The sequence below is a fragment of the Myotis myotis genome, unplaced genomic scaffold, assembly GCF_014108235.1.
Source record: "Myotis myotis isolate mMyoMyo1 unplaced genomic scaffold, mMyoMyo1.p scaffold_m19_p_16, whole genome shotgun sequence".
Lineage (NCBI taxonomy): Eukaryota > Metazoa > Chordata > Mammalia > Chiroptera > Vespertilionidae > Myotis > Myotis myotis.
In genome coordinates, this window is record NW_023416320.1 from 30886896 (window position 1) to 30900020 (window position 13125).

The following is a 13125-nucleotide window of genomic DNA, read 5'->3' on the forward strand; positions in this document are numbered from 1 at the left end:
AGGTTTTATTCCCTCCCTAACTTCAGGGGAAAATCCCTACCTGGGGAAACAACCTTTCTCAGAGACCTTGGTTAAAACACATAGTGCCAAGAAGGTGAGCAAACATATTAAGAACAGTATGCCATATATGCCAGGTCCCTTGAAACAGCAAGCATGGACCGGCTCCCGGCACTATGCCGAAACCGGTTTGGCTCAGTGGATAGAGCGTCGGCCTGCGGACTGTAAGGTCCCAGGTTCGATTCCGGTCAAGGGCATGTACCTGGGTTGCGGGCATATCCCCAGTAGGAGATGTGCAGGAGGCAGCTGATCGATGTTTCTCTCTCATCGATGTTTCTAACTATCTCTCTCCCTTCCTCTCTGTAAAAAATCAATAAAATATATTTAAAAATAATAATAATAAATAAAGCTATAATAAAAGGAAGCCCTCTTCCTGTGAGAGACTCAAATTTGAGTTTCTTTAAATTCTTGTGAATCACCTAGAGTGTTTTGTGTGTTTTTTGTTTTTGTTTTTAAGGATTCAGAGATTTTGAGAAGTTCGTTAGATTATTTTTAGAAAATAAGCAGTGGGAAAAACAAACTGGCAACTACCTGAATAGACCTAGAGAGTATTATGCTGAGTGAAATAATTCAGACAGAGAAAGACAGATACCATATGATTTCACTTAAACGTGAAGAAACAAACTCATAGATACAGAGAACATATTGATGGTTACCAGGTGTGAGGAGGGGTTGGTGGAATGGATGAAAAAGGAAGACATTAAGATGTATACATTGTCTTGTATAAAAACAGCCATGGGGATGTAAAGTACAGTATAGGAAATATAGTCAGTAGTCTATATGCTAGTATATAAAAGCCTAAGTGACCGAACGACTGGTCGACCAGCAGCTATGACACACACTGGCCACCAGGGGGCAGATGCTCAATGCAGGAGCTGCCCCTGGTGGTCAGTGTGCTCCCACAGCGGGAGCGCCGCTCAGCCAGAAGCCGGGCTCACAGCTGGCGAGTGCAGCTGCAGCAGAGCAAGCTTCTCCCACCTCTGCAGCAGGGCTACCGAAGGCTGCTTGCGGCAGGTGCCGTGGGGTCGGGATAAGCGGGAGCGGCACCGGGTCCCAACTCGAGCTCCTCCCCAGCCGCCTGCCACTTCACACACTGCTACATCCCTGTGGGGATCAGGCCTAAACTGGCAGTCTGACATCCCCTGAAAGATCCTGGGTTGCAAGAGGACACAGGCCAGGCTGAGGGACCCCACCAGTACACGAATCCGTGCACCGGGCCTCTAGTATTGTAATAAGTACATTGGTGTCATGGATACTAGACTTACTTGTTACTAGATTTATTGGGGTGATCACTTCATAAGTTATATAAATGTCTAATCACTATGTTGCACACCTGAAACTAATATAATAGTGTATGTCAACTGTAAATGAAAAATTAAAAAAATCTTAATAAACATTTTTAAGCCCTGGCCAGGTAGCTTAGTTGGTCAGAGCATCATCCTGACATGCTAAGATTGCAGGTTTGATCTTCCATCAGGGTACATATAAGAATCAACAAATGAATGCATAAATAAGTACAATAGGTCCATGTTTCTCTCTCTCTCTCTCTCTCTCTCTCTCTCTCTCTCTCTCTCCCTCATCCTCCCTTTTCCTCTCCCCTTCCTTCCTATTTCTCTAAAAACCAACAAATAAAATTTACAAAATAAAATTTTTTTTAAAAGAAAAGCCAGAATTCAGAGGTAGAAAAATTCCATTGAAGTTTTTAGCTATGAAATATGAATATTTTAGTTATATAAGTATTCATAATTTAATAGTTTTGAAGAATAGCACTAACTCAAGCACCCATGCTAAAGAAATACAGATCCTCATCACAAACCTCTCTCTCTCCCAGGCTTCCACTAGCCTGTAGTCTGTAATAACCTTCCCTTCGTTGTGTCACTTATGCACCTCTGAACTATATTGTTTAGTTTGTCTGTTTTAAAATTTTTTTAGTAATTTTATTAAAGGAGAGAGCTAAAACATGTCTGAAACATACCTTTTAACATCATCTAAAATTTAGACAATATACTTTTTTTGTTTTGTTAATCCTCACTCGATATTTTCCCATTGATTTGTAGAGAGAGTGGAAGGAAGGGGGAGAGACAGAGAGAGAAACATTGATGTGAGAGAGAGACATCAATTGGTTGCCTTCCACACACGCCCCGACCCGGTCCAGGATGGAACCTGCAGCCAAGGTAGGTATGTGTCCTTGACTAGAATTGAATCTGGGACCCTCAAACTGGTTAGGGCAACAATATACTTTTGTTATACTTAAAATTTGCTTTATGCATGTTACATGTAGTCTTTCAAAATTTTTGACCGGCCTTTTCCTTTTCTTTTCTCCTAACCAGTTTATTTGCTACTTGCTTCCCCTAATATTTATATTGCTCCTAAGACTTTATATTGAACCATAGTGACCTTGACCCTGTGTTTTCATTCTTTTTTTCTTTCTTCCCTTTCCTAGTGAACTTACCTACTCATCTCAAATAATACCCCTCTCTGCTTTCTCAGTGTTTTTGTCCTTTTTATCCCCACTCCATTCCTGCTCCTGCTCCGGGCTTCTTTATCGTCCCCACTGCTCCCCCACCAGTTTATCTTGCTAGCTCTCCTCTTGCTGTCACCAGTAATTTTGCTGTTTTATTTGAGCTGATCCTAATTTTGCCAGCTCAGCTGTTTTCCCCTCTCACTCTGGCCCAGCTGTGCTTGCTCCATTTTGTTTTGCTCATCCTTGGGTCTGTGAGGCTGTGTCCTTTACTACAATAGATGCAGCCACATCCTGACCTCCTTTGCCCCCCTTTCTAGCTTTTCACTTTTTACATGAAACTTTCCCTTTTGATTCCATCAACCTCAGTTATTTGCAAGATTTTAAACACTCTACATTCAACTTGTAAATGAAGGACACCTGGCAAGAAGATGCTAGCTTCCTTCTGCTATCATAGATGCATAGTCACCCCTCCCCTTTAATTCCTGCAGTGTTTGTTAACTCAAATGACTTGGGTCTCATCCTTGGAGGTGCTGTTTTAGTATAGCTGAAGTGAGTCTTGGACATCTTTTTCTTTTTTAAAGCATTGTTCGTACTATGACATTCCCCTCTACTGGTCAGTCTTGGGCCTTTCTTGCTTGCCTAATTTTCTAAAATTGATTTTTTCTTTTCATTGCCAGATTTTCTGCTTTCTGGGATTTTATGGATATGCCTAAGACATATTCAGGCTGAATTTATATAGAATTCTGTATCACATTAGCTTTTGGCACTATGTGTATGTAGTAGATTCTTATGAGGAATTCTCTACATTTTTTGTAGTTCATACACAATATCAAAAGCTGTTTGTTTGTTTTTTAATCCTTCAACAGATATATGAAGTTACCATTTTATAGATAAAGAAATTGAGCTATGTCATTTGGGACAAATTATTTACTTCTTCCCTCTTCTTACCCCCACCTATTATAAGTTTTTAGTTTTCATAGCTATGATGTGATGTAGCTCTTTAAGTTTCTCCCAGTTTTCTCTTCAAAATCTTCCTATTTTCAGGTGTAGCTGACAATTAACTGTGTTTCTGGTCAAATCTGAGGGAGAAAGGAAGAAAATTCATTGCATATGCTGCAGCAAAATTCTTGAAAACAAGACCATGCCTGGCACAGAGTTAGTACATCAGAGAGCCATGGATGTGTGCTAGGTACCCTCTGCTGGGTAGGCTAAATGCACAAACCAATTTATTTTCCCTGCTCAAGAAGAATTAAGGACACATATATATTTTTTAAAAGTACAGTTTTTTTTAATGCAAATGAGAGAAAAGGTGTATTCATTTTGTGTTGCTACCATAAACTACCACACCCTTAGCAGCTCAAACAACACAACTTTATCTTACAGTTCTGAAGTTCTACATAAGTTCATGTACATATCAAAAGTATGGCATAGACACATGGCTAATGTCAAGGTTTTAGCAGGGCTGGGTTCCCTTGTGGAGGGTCCTTGCTCATTCATGATATTGGTAGAATATTAGTTCCTTGCAGCTGTAGGGCTGATGATTCCATTTTTTTGCTGTCATCTGATGGCTGTTCCCCACTTTCTAGAGTCCACCCATATACCCACATTCCTTGGCATGTGACTCCCTTTCTCCATCTTCAAAGCTAATAACAAGGACTCAAGTCCTTTTAGTGTCAAATCTGTCTGACTCATCACATCTCTCTTACTGAAGCTGGAAAAGGTTTTTCTGCTTTTAAAGACTCGATTAAATTGGGTTTGTCTGGATAATCCAGGATAATATCATCTCAAAGTCTGTAATCTTAATCACATCTGCAAAACCCCTTTGCCTCCTAGGGCAACACAGTCACAGGTTCTGGGGATTAGGCATGTATATCTTTGTGTGGTGATGGTAGGGGCTGGGGAGGACAACATTATTTTGCCTACTACAGAGGGCGAGGGAGAAACACAAGATACAGTAAGTTGAAGTCAGAAGCATCATTAATACTTGACAGTGACTGTTGTGTACACCTTTTAGGTTGCGTATTTTTTGTGTTAACTTTTATTGATTGAGAAAGAGTAAGAGAGAAACATCGATTTGTTGTTCCACTTATTTGCATTCATTGGCTGATGCTTGTATGTGCCCTGACTGGGGATCGAACCCGCAACCTTGGTGTATCAGGACAACGCTTAGTGTAACTGAGCTACCTGGCCAGCACCATGTGTACACCTTTTAGAAGTGGGCACTGTATTTAGCACTAAGCAGTGTAAACAGAAAACCCTGCTCATTTTCCCTAATTATATTATCTGTTGCTTTTTTAAGTATGTGCATTCATGTACTTAATTATAACTGATAATGGGTCTTAACATAGTGTAATGTAGTGAAGAATGTAAATAGACAACTGGTATATTTTATACTACAAATAATGGCCTTTTCTAATAGTCCAACTCATTGAATCTTAACAGTAATATCCACAGGAAGGCTATGTGTTACGAATGAGGGAAGGGAGACTAATCACATCACACAGCTAGTAGCTGACCAAGCTGGAATTTGAGACTAGGTCTTTCTGACTCCAAAGTCCATCTCTCTCTTCCATATCATACATATCTCTTGATTCCCTCAAATTCCATATCAGACCTCGTCTATTGGCTTACTGCTGCTTTGTCAGTTCCCTTTACTAAAACAGATAACCACCTCCACTCATGGAAAATAGGGTTAAAGTCCTATAACACAGGATAAAGTCCTTTCTCTGCTCCTTAGTAGCTGTGTGAGCTTGAGCAACCTCTTGAATCTCCCTGAGTCTCAGTGTCCTCATCTGTAAACATGGAATGAATGCATGAGATAATGTATAACACTTGTCATGAATAAGAAATGGTTAATATTTCATCTTTACTTTTTGTCCTGCTTCTTTTAAAAAATAGACTTTTTATTGATTTCAGAGAAAAAGTGTGAGAGAGAGAAAATCAATGATGAGAATCATTGATCGACTGCCTCCTGCACTCCCCCTACTGGGGATCGAGCCCAAAACACGGGACTGCTCTAGCTCTGACTGGGAATTGAACTGTGACCTCTTGGTTCATAGGCTGATGCTCAACCAGCTCAACCACTGAGAAAAACCAGTAGGGCCATCCTGCTTCTTTGAATGTTTCTATACTTTCTCCATATGCATTTAAAAAACTAACCCATACTTGATCAGTATTGTATAGTAATGCTGTTCATAGCAAAAATTATTTCTTTTGCCCTCCATGTGTCCTACTAATGTTGATTTCCACTCTCCCTCTGCCTCCCATCCCTGCTTACCTTGCTTACTTGGAGCCAGCTGCTACTTTGAGGAATCTGCTATACTTGACTCTAATTGTTTCCTAGCTTATGTTGGTGTTTTCTTGTATTAGCATGTTTGTTTGCATCTAGACGTTTTATGGGAAGTTCTGTAGTTTATCAGCATTTTTTAACAAGAATCAAAATGGTTTATCAAGATTTCTTTTATTCTAGGTATACATATGCAGCATTGCTTTGTTTAGTCTAAATGACCATCCATCTACACTAAGGAGTTAGAAAGACTGTAGGATAAAAAAAAAATAATTAGCCCAGCCGACATGGCTCTGTGGTTGTGTTGACTTATGTATGAATTAGGAGGTCATGGTTTGATTCCTGGTCAGGGTACATGCCCCGTTTTCGGGCTCCATCCCCAGTGGGGGTCATGCAGGAGGCAGCCGATCAATGATTCTCTCTCATCATTGATGTTTCTATCCCCTTCTTCCTCTCTGAAATCAATTAAAAATATTAAAAAATATAAATATATATTTTTAAAAAATTAAAAATGCAAAGCCTCTAGGGATTTATCTAGGAAGGACCTGTTTTATTATAAGGAACAGAAAACTATTCCAACTAGCTCACAAAAAGAGTTTTTTTGTGTGGGTTTTTTATTTGTTTTTAAGTGAAAGAGAGTTTATTAGTGAAACTGAGACTGAGAGAGTGGCTCCTTCACAGGCATAGCAGCCATGAAAAGAGGTTTTGATAATAATTTAAAGAGTGTTCAAAGGAACCCCAGGGGGGGGAAAACACCTGTAAACAAGTCTTGGGGAACCGGCCACTCTGAAATCTTTGTTTTCTTCTCAGAGCTTCTCTTTCAACCCTAAAGGTAATTAGGACTGTGTGTTTTGGATTTTAAGCATTTTTTTTGTGGGTTTGTTTTTTTGTGTGTCTATTTTTATTGATTTCAGAGAGAAAAGGCAAGGGAGAGAGAGATAGAATCAGTGATGAGAGAGAATCATCGATCGGCTTCCTCCTGCATGCCCCCCACTGGGGATTGAGCCGCAACCCGGGCATGTGCCCTTGAACAGAATCGAACCTGGGACCCTTCAGTGCAGTCCGCAGGCTGACGTTCTATCCACTGAGCCAAACTAGCTAGGGCTCTTTTCTTTTTTATTTATTTTTTTTAGACAATCTTTTTATTAATGATTTCTGATTTTATGTCATTTAGGTATGAGAACATAGACTATGTGTATTGATTCTTCAGTATTTGAGACTAATTTTGTAGCCAAGTACTTGATGATCGTTTATACATATTCCATGTATGCTTGAAAAGTGTTTTGTGTACATGCAGGGTTCCATACATGTCCATTAGATTAGACTTGCTATTTGTGTGTCATGTCTTCTGTATTAATAGTCTTGAGTTTGGGGGTTAGATATTGACATCTATTATGATAATGGATTTTCTTTTGGTTAGTTTTGTCATATTGAATCCCCCCCCCCCCCGCCCCCCCAGTAAATTTGAGTGCTCATTTGTAAGGTGTAAATGGACTCAGGTCTTTACATCTTGCTGAAGAGTTATTCTTTTGTTACTGAGTTACCTTGCACTTTTTATATATTTGGTAGTGTAGTTTCTGGTATTCTGGTGTTAATATTACTTTTTGAATATTAACTTTTGGTTCATATTTGCCTAATAGTATGTACTTTTTTCTTTTAATCCTCACCCAAGGATATGTTTTTATTGATTTTAGAGAGAAAGGAAGGGAGAGGAAGAGAGAGAAACATTGATTGCCTCCCATATACATTATGACTGGGGATTGAACCCGAGACCTTTCAGTGTACTCTCCAACTGAGACAAATCGGCCAGGGTGCCTAGCATGTACGTTTTCAGCCTCTCCTTTTTTCTTAGAATCAGGTGTGGGGTTTTTTTTTTGTTTTTTTATTTTGTTTGTTTTGTTTTGTTTTAGGAAACAAAAATTACAGATACATTTGAAGCCCCTTATATACCCTTTTACCTTTCACCTCTTCATCCCTGGAGGTATCCCTCTCCTGAATTTGGTATTTATTATTCCTATGAAAGTTTCCAAATGATTACTACATATGAATGTATTTGTAAACAATGTACAATATTTTATGTAATTTATTTCAACTTTATGTTAATGGAATTGTGCTTGCTCTGAAACTTTTTTGTTCAACATTATTTTCAGGGATTTATCTGTGTTAATATGTTTTGCTCAGTTTTGTTGATATTAGTTGTTGGATTGGTTTAATTTTGATTATGCTCTATTTTCTGGCTATACTATAATTTTCCCATTCTTTTTACTTAAGGAAATTTTAGGGTGGGTTGTTTGTTGTATTGTAAAAGACGGTATTGCAGGGATTATTCATGTGCCTGCCTACTTGAACACATATGCTAGAGTTCTGGAGGTATATCTTGAAGTGGAATTGTGGGTGGAAAGTATACACATCTTCAGTGTTACCAGCTAATCTGAATCATTTTCTAGAGTAATTATCAGTTAACTTTCATTCTTGTTCTTTTTTAAAAAATATATTTTATTGATTTTTTACAGAGAGAAAGGGAGAGGGATAAAGAGTGAAAAACATCGATGAGAGAGAAACATCGATCAGCTGCCTCCTGCACACCCCCCACCAGGGATGGGCCCACAACCAAGGTACATGCCCTTGACCGGAATCCAACCTGGGGCCCTTGAGTCGCAGGCTGACGCTCTATCCACTGAGCCAAACCGGTTAGGGCCATTCTTGTTCTTTAAGCACCTATATCTTCCCCCCTTTTTTAAGGCCTGCACTTTTTATATAGCCCATTACTGTATTTTTAAAAAATTCAATATAACAGGCTGTCTTTTACCAGGGCAATTTAATTATAGATAAATTTGAATTTATTTCTGTCAGATATCACCGTGGTTCAGTCACATGGGGAGGGATCAAGGCATGTATTACAGGTATGTCCATTTGCCATGGCTTTTGGGTAAGGCAGGCACACAGCAATATAGTGGTCATGGTTCCCAAATATATATAATGTCACCTGTTCTATGTAGGACAATGTAGAAAGACTAATGGAAAAAAGATATCTTCTCCTAACTCTTGTTTTTTTGCAAATTATCAATTAATTTAAATCCCTAAGTTTTCTGTTTATAAAATGTGTATAGTATTAGTATAGTGCTCCCTATAGGGTTGTTCATCAGTTAGGTTCTTTCTGGTTATTGCAGCTTAGCACACTTGAAAATTTTCCAACAGCCTGCTATTTGTAATTAGAATATCTTGATTAGTGTGGTGGGTGCTCTGCTTACTTGTTACTTTGGTAAAGTTCAAATCACTTCAACTTCCATTTTCTCATCTAGAAAAAAAGCAGTAGAAATGCCTGGCTTATCTTAACTCAGGATTTTTGTGAGTTTGAAGTAAGCAATGTATGCAGGTGCCTTCTTAGTTGCAAAGGATATGCTTATTGATTTTAGGGAGAGGGCAAGGGAGAGACAGACAGGCCGACACATTTATGTGAGAGAGAACATCAGTTGGTTGCCTTTTGTATGTGCCCCAACGGGGAATCAAACCCACAACCTTTAGGTATATGGGACAGTGCTCCAACCAACTGAGCTCTATATTTACTTTTAAAAACAACCATACAAATACAAGATAGAGGTCAGCTGATTAAATAGCAGCACATTTTCTAAAAACTTAGTTTGACATGACATGGTTCAGTTTGAGTCAGATGAGTGATAAAGCTAACAAAGGAATAATTGTGCTACTGGGTTGTTAAAAGTAAAACATACAGACAAGGCAGGTAATAGTTCTATTCTTGTCAGGACTCAACTATAAGTCAGTTATGGAAACACTTCAAAAAAAATTTTTAAGACGTTTTCATTTATTTTTCAGAGAGGGAGAGAAGATAGAAATAGGAACATTGCCCTGGCCAGTTTGGCTCAGTGGATAGAGCAGCCGTGGGCAAACTACGGCCCGCGGGCCGGATCCAGCCCGTTTGAAATGAATAAAACTAAAAAAAAAAGACCGTACCCTTTTATGTAATGATGTTTACTTTGAATTTATATTAGTTCACACAAACACTCCATCCATGCTTTTGTTCCGGCCCTCCAGTCCAGTTTAAGAACCCATTGTGGCCCTCGAGTCAAAAAGTTTGCCCACCCCTGGGATAGAGCGTTGGTCTGCAGACTGAAGGGTCCCGGGTTCGATTCTGGTCAAGGCCACATGCCCAGGTTGCGTACTTGATCCCCAGTGGGGGCGTGCAGGAGTCAGCTGATCAATGATTCTCACTCATTGATGTTTCTGTCTCTCTCTCCCTCTCCCTTCCTCTCTGAAATCAATAAAAATATATTAAAAAAAAAAAAAAGAAATAGAACATTGATCAGCTGCTCCCTGCACGCCTCCTACTGGGTTTAGATGCCGCAACCAGGGCATATGACCAGGACGAGGCTCGATCCACTGAGCCATGCCAGCCAAGCAGTTATGGAAGCTCTTGTTACACATTGGAGTCTATGCTCAGGAGACTGGTCAGGGTGGTATATGAAAGCTCTATCAACCATGACATTTTAGCAACAATTGAAATAATGGAAACATTTTAACCTAAAGAAGACTTAAAGAATATAATAATTAATAATGACTTATAAATACTTAGGTGATATAAAAGAGGGCTTAAACAGCCTTTTGTGGCTTTTCACTGACAGAACTAGGACCATGAGTAGAAAAGAGATAGATTTGGACCCTCCATGAAATGGAAAGAGCTTGTTAAATGGTGAGTTGGTTTGTTACTGGAGCTGTGCTAGCAAGGGTTTGATTGATTTGTGTTGGGGCTTGGGTGATGGAATGTTTGCAAAGAGTAGATGATTGGATTGAGTTTTTATTGATTTTTTTTTTTTTTTTTTTTGAGAGAGAGAGAGGAAGTGGGGAGGGTAGAGATCAATGTGAGAAACATCAATTGGTTGGCCTCCTGTATGCACCTGGACTGGGGATCGACTGGGGATGGAACCCAAAACCTGGGTATGTGCCCTGACTGGAGATCAAACCCAAGACTCTTCAGTGCTTGGACGACCCTCCAACCAATTGAACCATACCGGCCAAGGCAGATTTTTTTTTTTTTTTAAAGTTTAAGGTGCCCTGACTGGTTTGGCTCAGTGGATAGAGCGATGGCCTGCAGACTGAAAGGTCCCTAGTTCGATTCCGTCCAAGGGCACGTACCTTGGCTGCGGGCACATCCCCAGTGGGGGGGGGGGGGGGGGGTGTGTGCAAGAGTCAGCTGATCAATGTTTCTCTCCCATCGATGTTTCTAACTCTCCCTCTCCCTTCCTCTCTGTAAAAAATCAATAAAATATATTTTTTTAAAAAAGAAGTTTAAGGTACTGTTTGGGCAGTCCCTGTGGTGGAGTTAGAAAAATGAATAAGACTTTTCTACATAAAGGGAAGGCCAGTTTGCTGCAGTAATTACAAGGTAATGTAACAGAGCTATGTACAAGTAGTAAGGAAGCCTGAAAAGGATTAATTGTAACTGGAGTGAATGGCTCAGAACAGATTTATATTTTCGGTAAGCATTTATTGAGCACCTACTGTATGCTGAGTGCTGTGCTCTGACTTTCATATGTGTTCTTAAAGAGAATTACGTGGCATAGAGAATCCCATTTTTACCCTCTGGATAACTTCAAAGAAATAGCCTTATTTCCCATCTCTAAACAGGATAATTTTCTACCCTTAACTCATTTTTCTGACATTAATTAATGAGCCCCTTCCACTATTTAACCTTTCTTTCTTGACCTCCCGGCCACCCCAATCCTTTCTGGCTTAACATTTTCCTTCTTGGAGAATTGACCCGAGAAATAGAAAAATGATGGATTTGAGTGTGAATATGTGAATTTTCAGCCTTACTCATGAGTAAGTCTTGTTAAAAAGTTCTACTGATCCTTTAGTGGTTTTTAGGGTTTTAAAAAGGAAACCAAAGCCTTTTATTTCACAACTCATTATTTTACTTGCAGGCTTCCTTGTAATTTTCTTATCACACCAACATTTAGTGTAACTATTTTTGGTCACAGTATAAGTTTTGCTAGTTATTTAAATACCACGTACTAAGGAGATTGTTGGATGAGGCCCTAAAAATATTGCTTTCATAGTGTTTGATCCTAAAATAGATCATTTTATATATATAAATAAAATCTAAAATCGTGAAAGTGGTAAGTGCTCATGATAAAAAATGAAGATTAAATTCTCTACCACTTTACATAAATATGGTAAACAATGGGTTGTGTATCCTTCCAGAAATTTTCTATACATCTGTCTTTGTGCGTGTGTGTTCCAATCCCACCAGTAGGGATTATACAATTAGTACTGTTTGTCCTCTGCATTTGTTTTTTCACTTAAGGATGAATCTTGGGTGTATTAAAATATCATCACATATAAAACCTCTCTCATTGTTTTTAAGCACCTGCATAGCTGAACCACAGTTTAATCCGTTCCTGATTCTGTTAGTCTTGGTCTGTGGTTCCAAATAGTAGAAATCTACTATAGCTAAATTAAGCATAAGATTTTATTGGGATGATTAGAAGTCCATAGTATTGATAGGAAGGCAGTATTATCAAGCTTGAAAATGGCAAAACCAAGGAAGGCACAAGGCACAGCCAAATTTCTGCTGTCAGTACAGCCTTCTGAAGAAGATGCTGGGCACATGCCAGTATCTCTCTCCTCCACTGTCGCTACCATGGAGTCTCTGATCCTGGAGCACTTCTTCAAGAATCTAGATTATGGACATTAGCATCTGATTGGCTCATCCTATGTCACACGTCTATGCCCTAACTGCCAGGGAGTTCAAAGAAGGGTTCTGTGATGCTAGGTTGCCAAAACCCACAAACGTCCAGGACATTTTTGATAAATATTATTCACAGTTCTGTGGTATGCATTCTTGTGCATTTGTGTAACAAATTTGTGGGTCAAATAGGATATACATTTTACATTTTGATAAATACTGCCAAATCACTTTCCATTAAACATAAATATTTAATTTTGAGCTTGCTATATATTTCATGTACTTAAATTCAGCAGGCTACTCTCAACATTGTATTGACTGATGCTTCGTCTACTAGTATGTTTGGGAGTTTAACAGTTTGACTTAGTTAAACATGTACTGGTACTTCTTGGGCTCTTATTAGTTTAATCTGGCAACTGCATAAAATAGTTCTTTTTGCTTACAGCCTTAACTTTGATCCCATTTCTATCATAACATACTACTTAGACATCATGTACAGTAATTTTTTTCACAATTATTATAATGTACATTCAAGCTCCTTCTTTACATAGCATTCTGAAAAAATATTCTCTTCAAGCTACTTCATTCAAATATATTTCTGAGATGTGCACTTCT

At 38.9% G+C, this 13125-nt stretch overlaps 1 protein-coding gene and 1 long non-coding RNA gene across 2 annotated transcripts in view; both read left to right on the forward strand.

Moving 5' to 3' along the window:
- The window catches only part of RAB2A (RAB2A, member RAS oncogene family), a 72774-nt gene that overhangs the window by 5955 nt on the left and 53694 nt on the right, over positions 1-13125 (forward strand). The gene's annotated exons all lie outside the window — the stretch shown is intronic.
- Positions 8401-10638, forward strand: LOC118670873. The gene is made up of 3 exons (XR_004972488.1): positions 8401-8422; positions 8661-8710; positions 10399-10638. It is a non-coding gene; the product is annotated as an uncharacterized LOC118670873 (long non-coding RNA).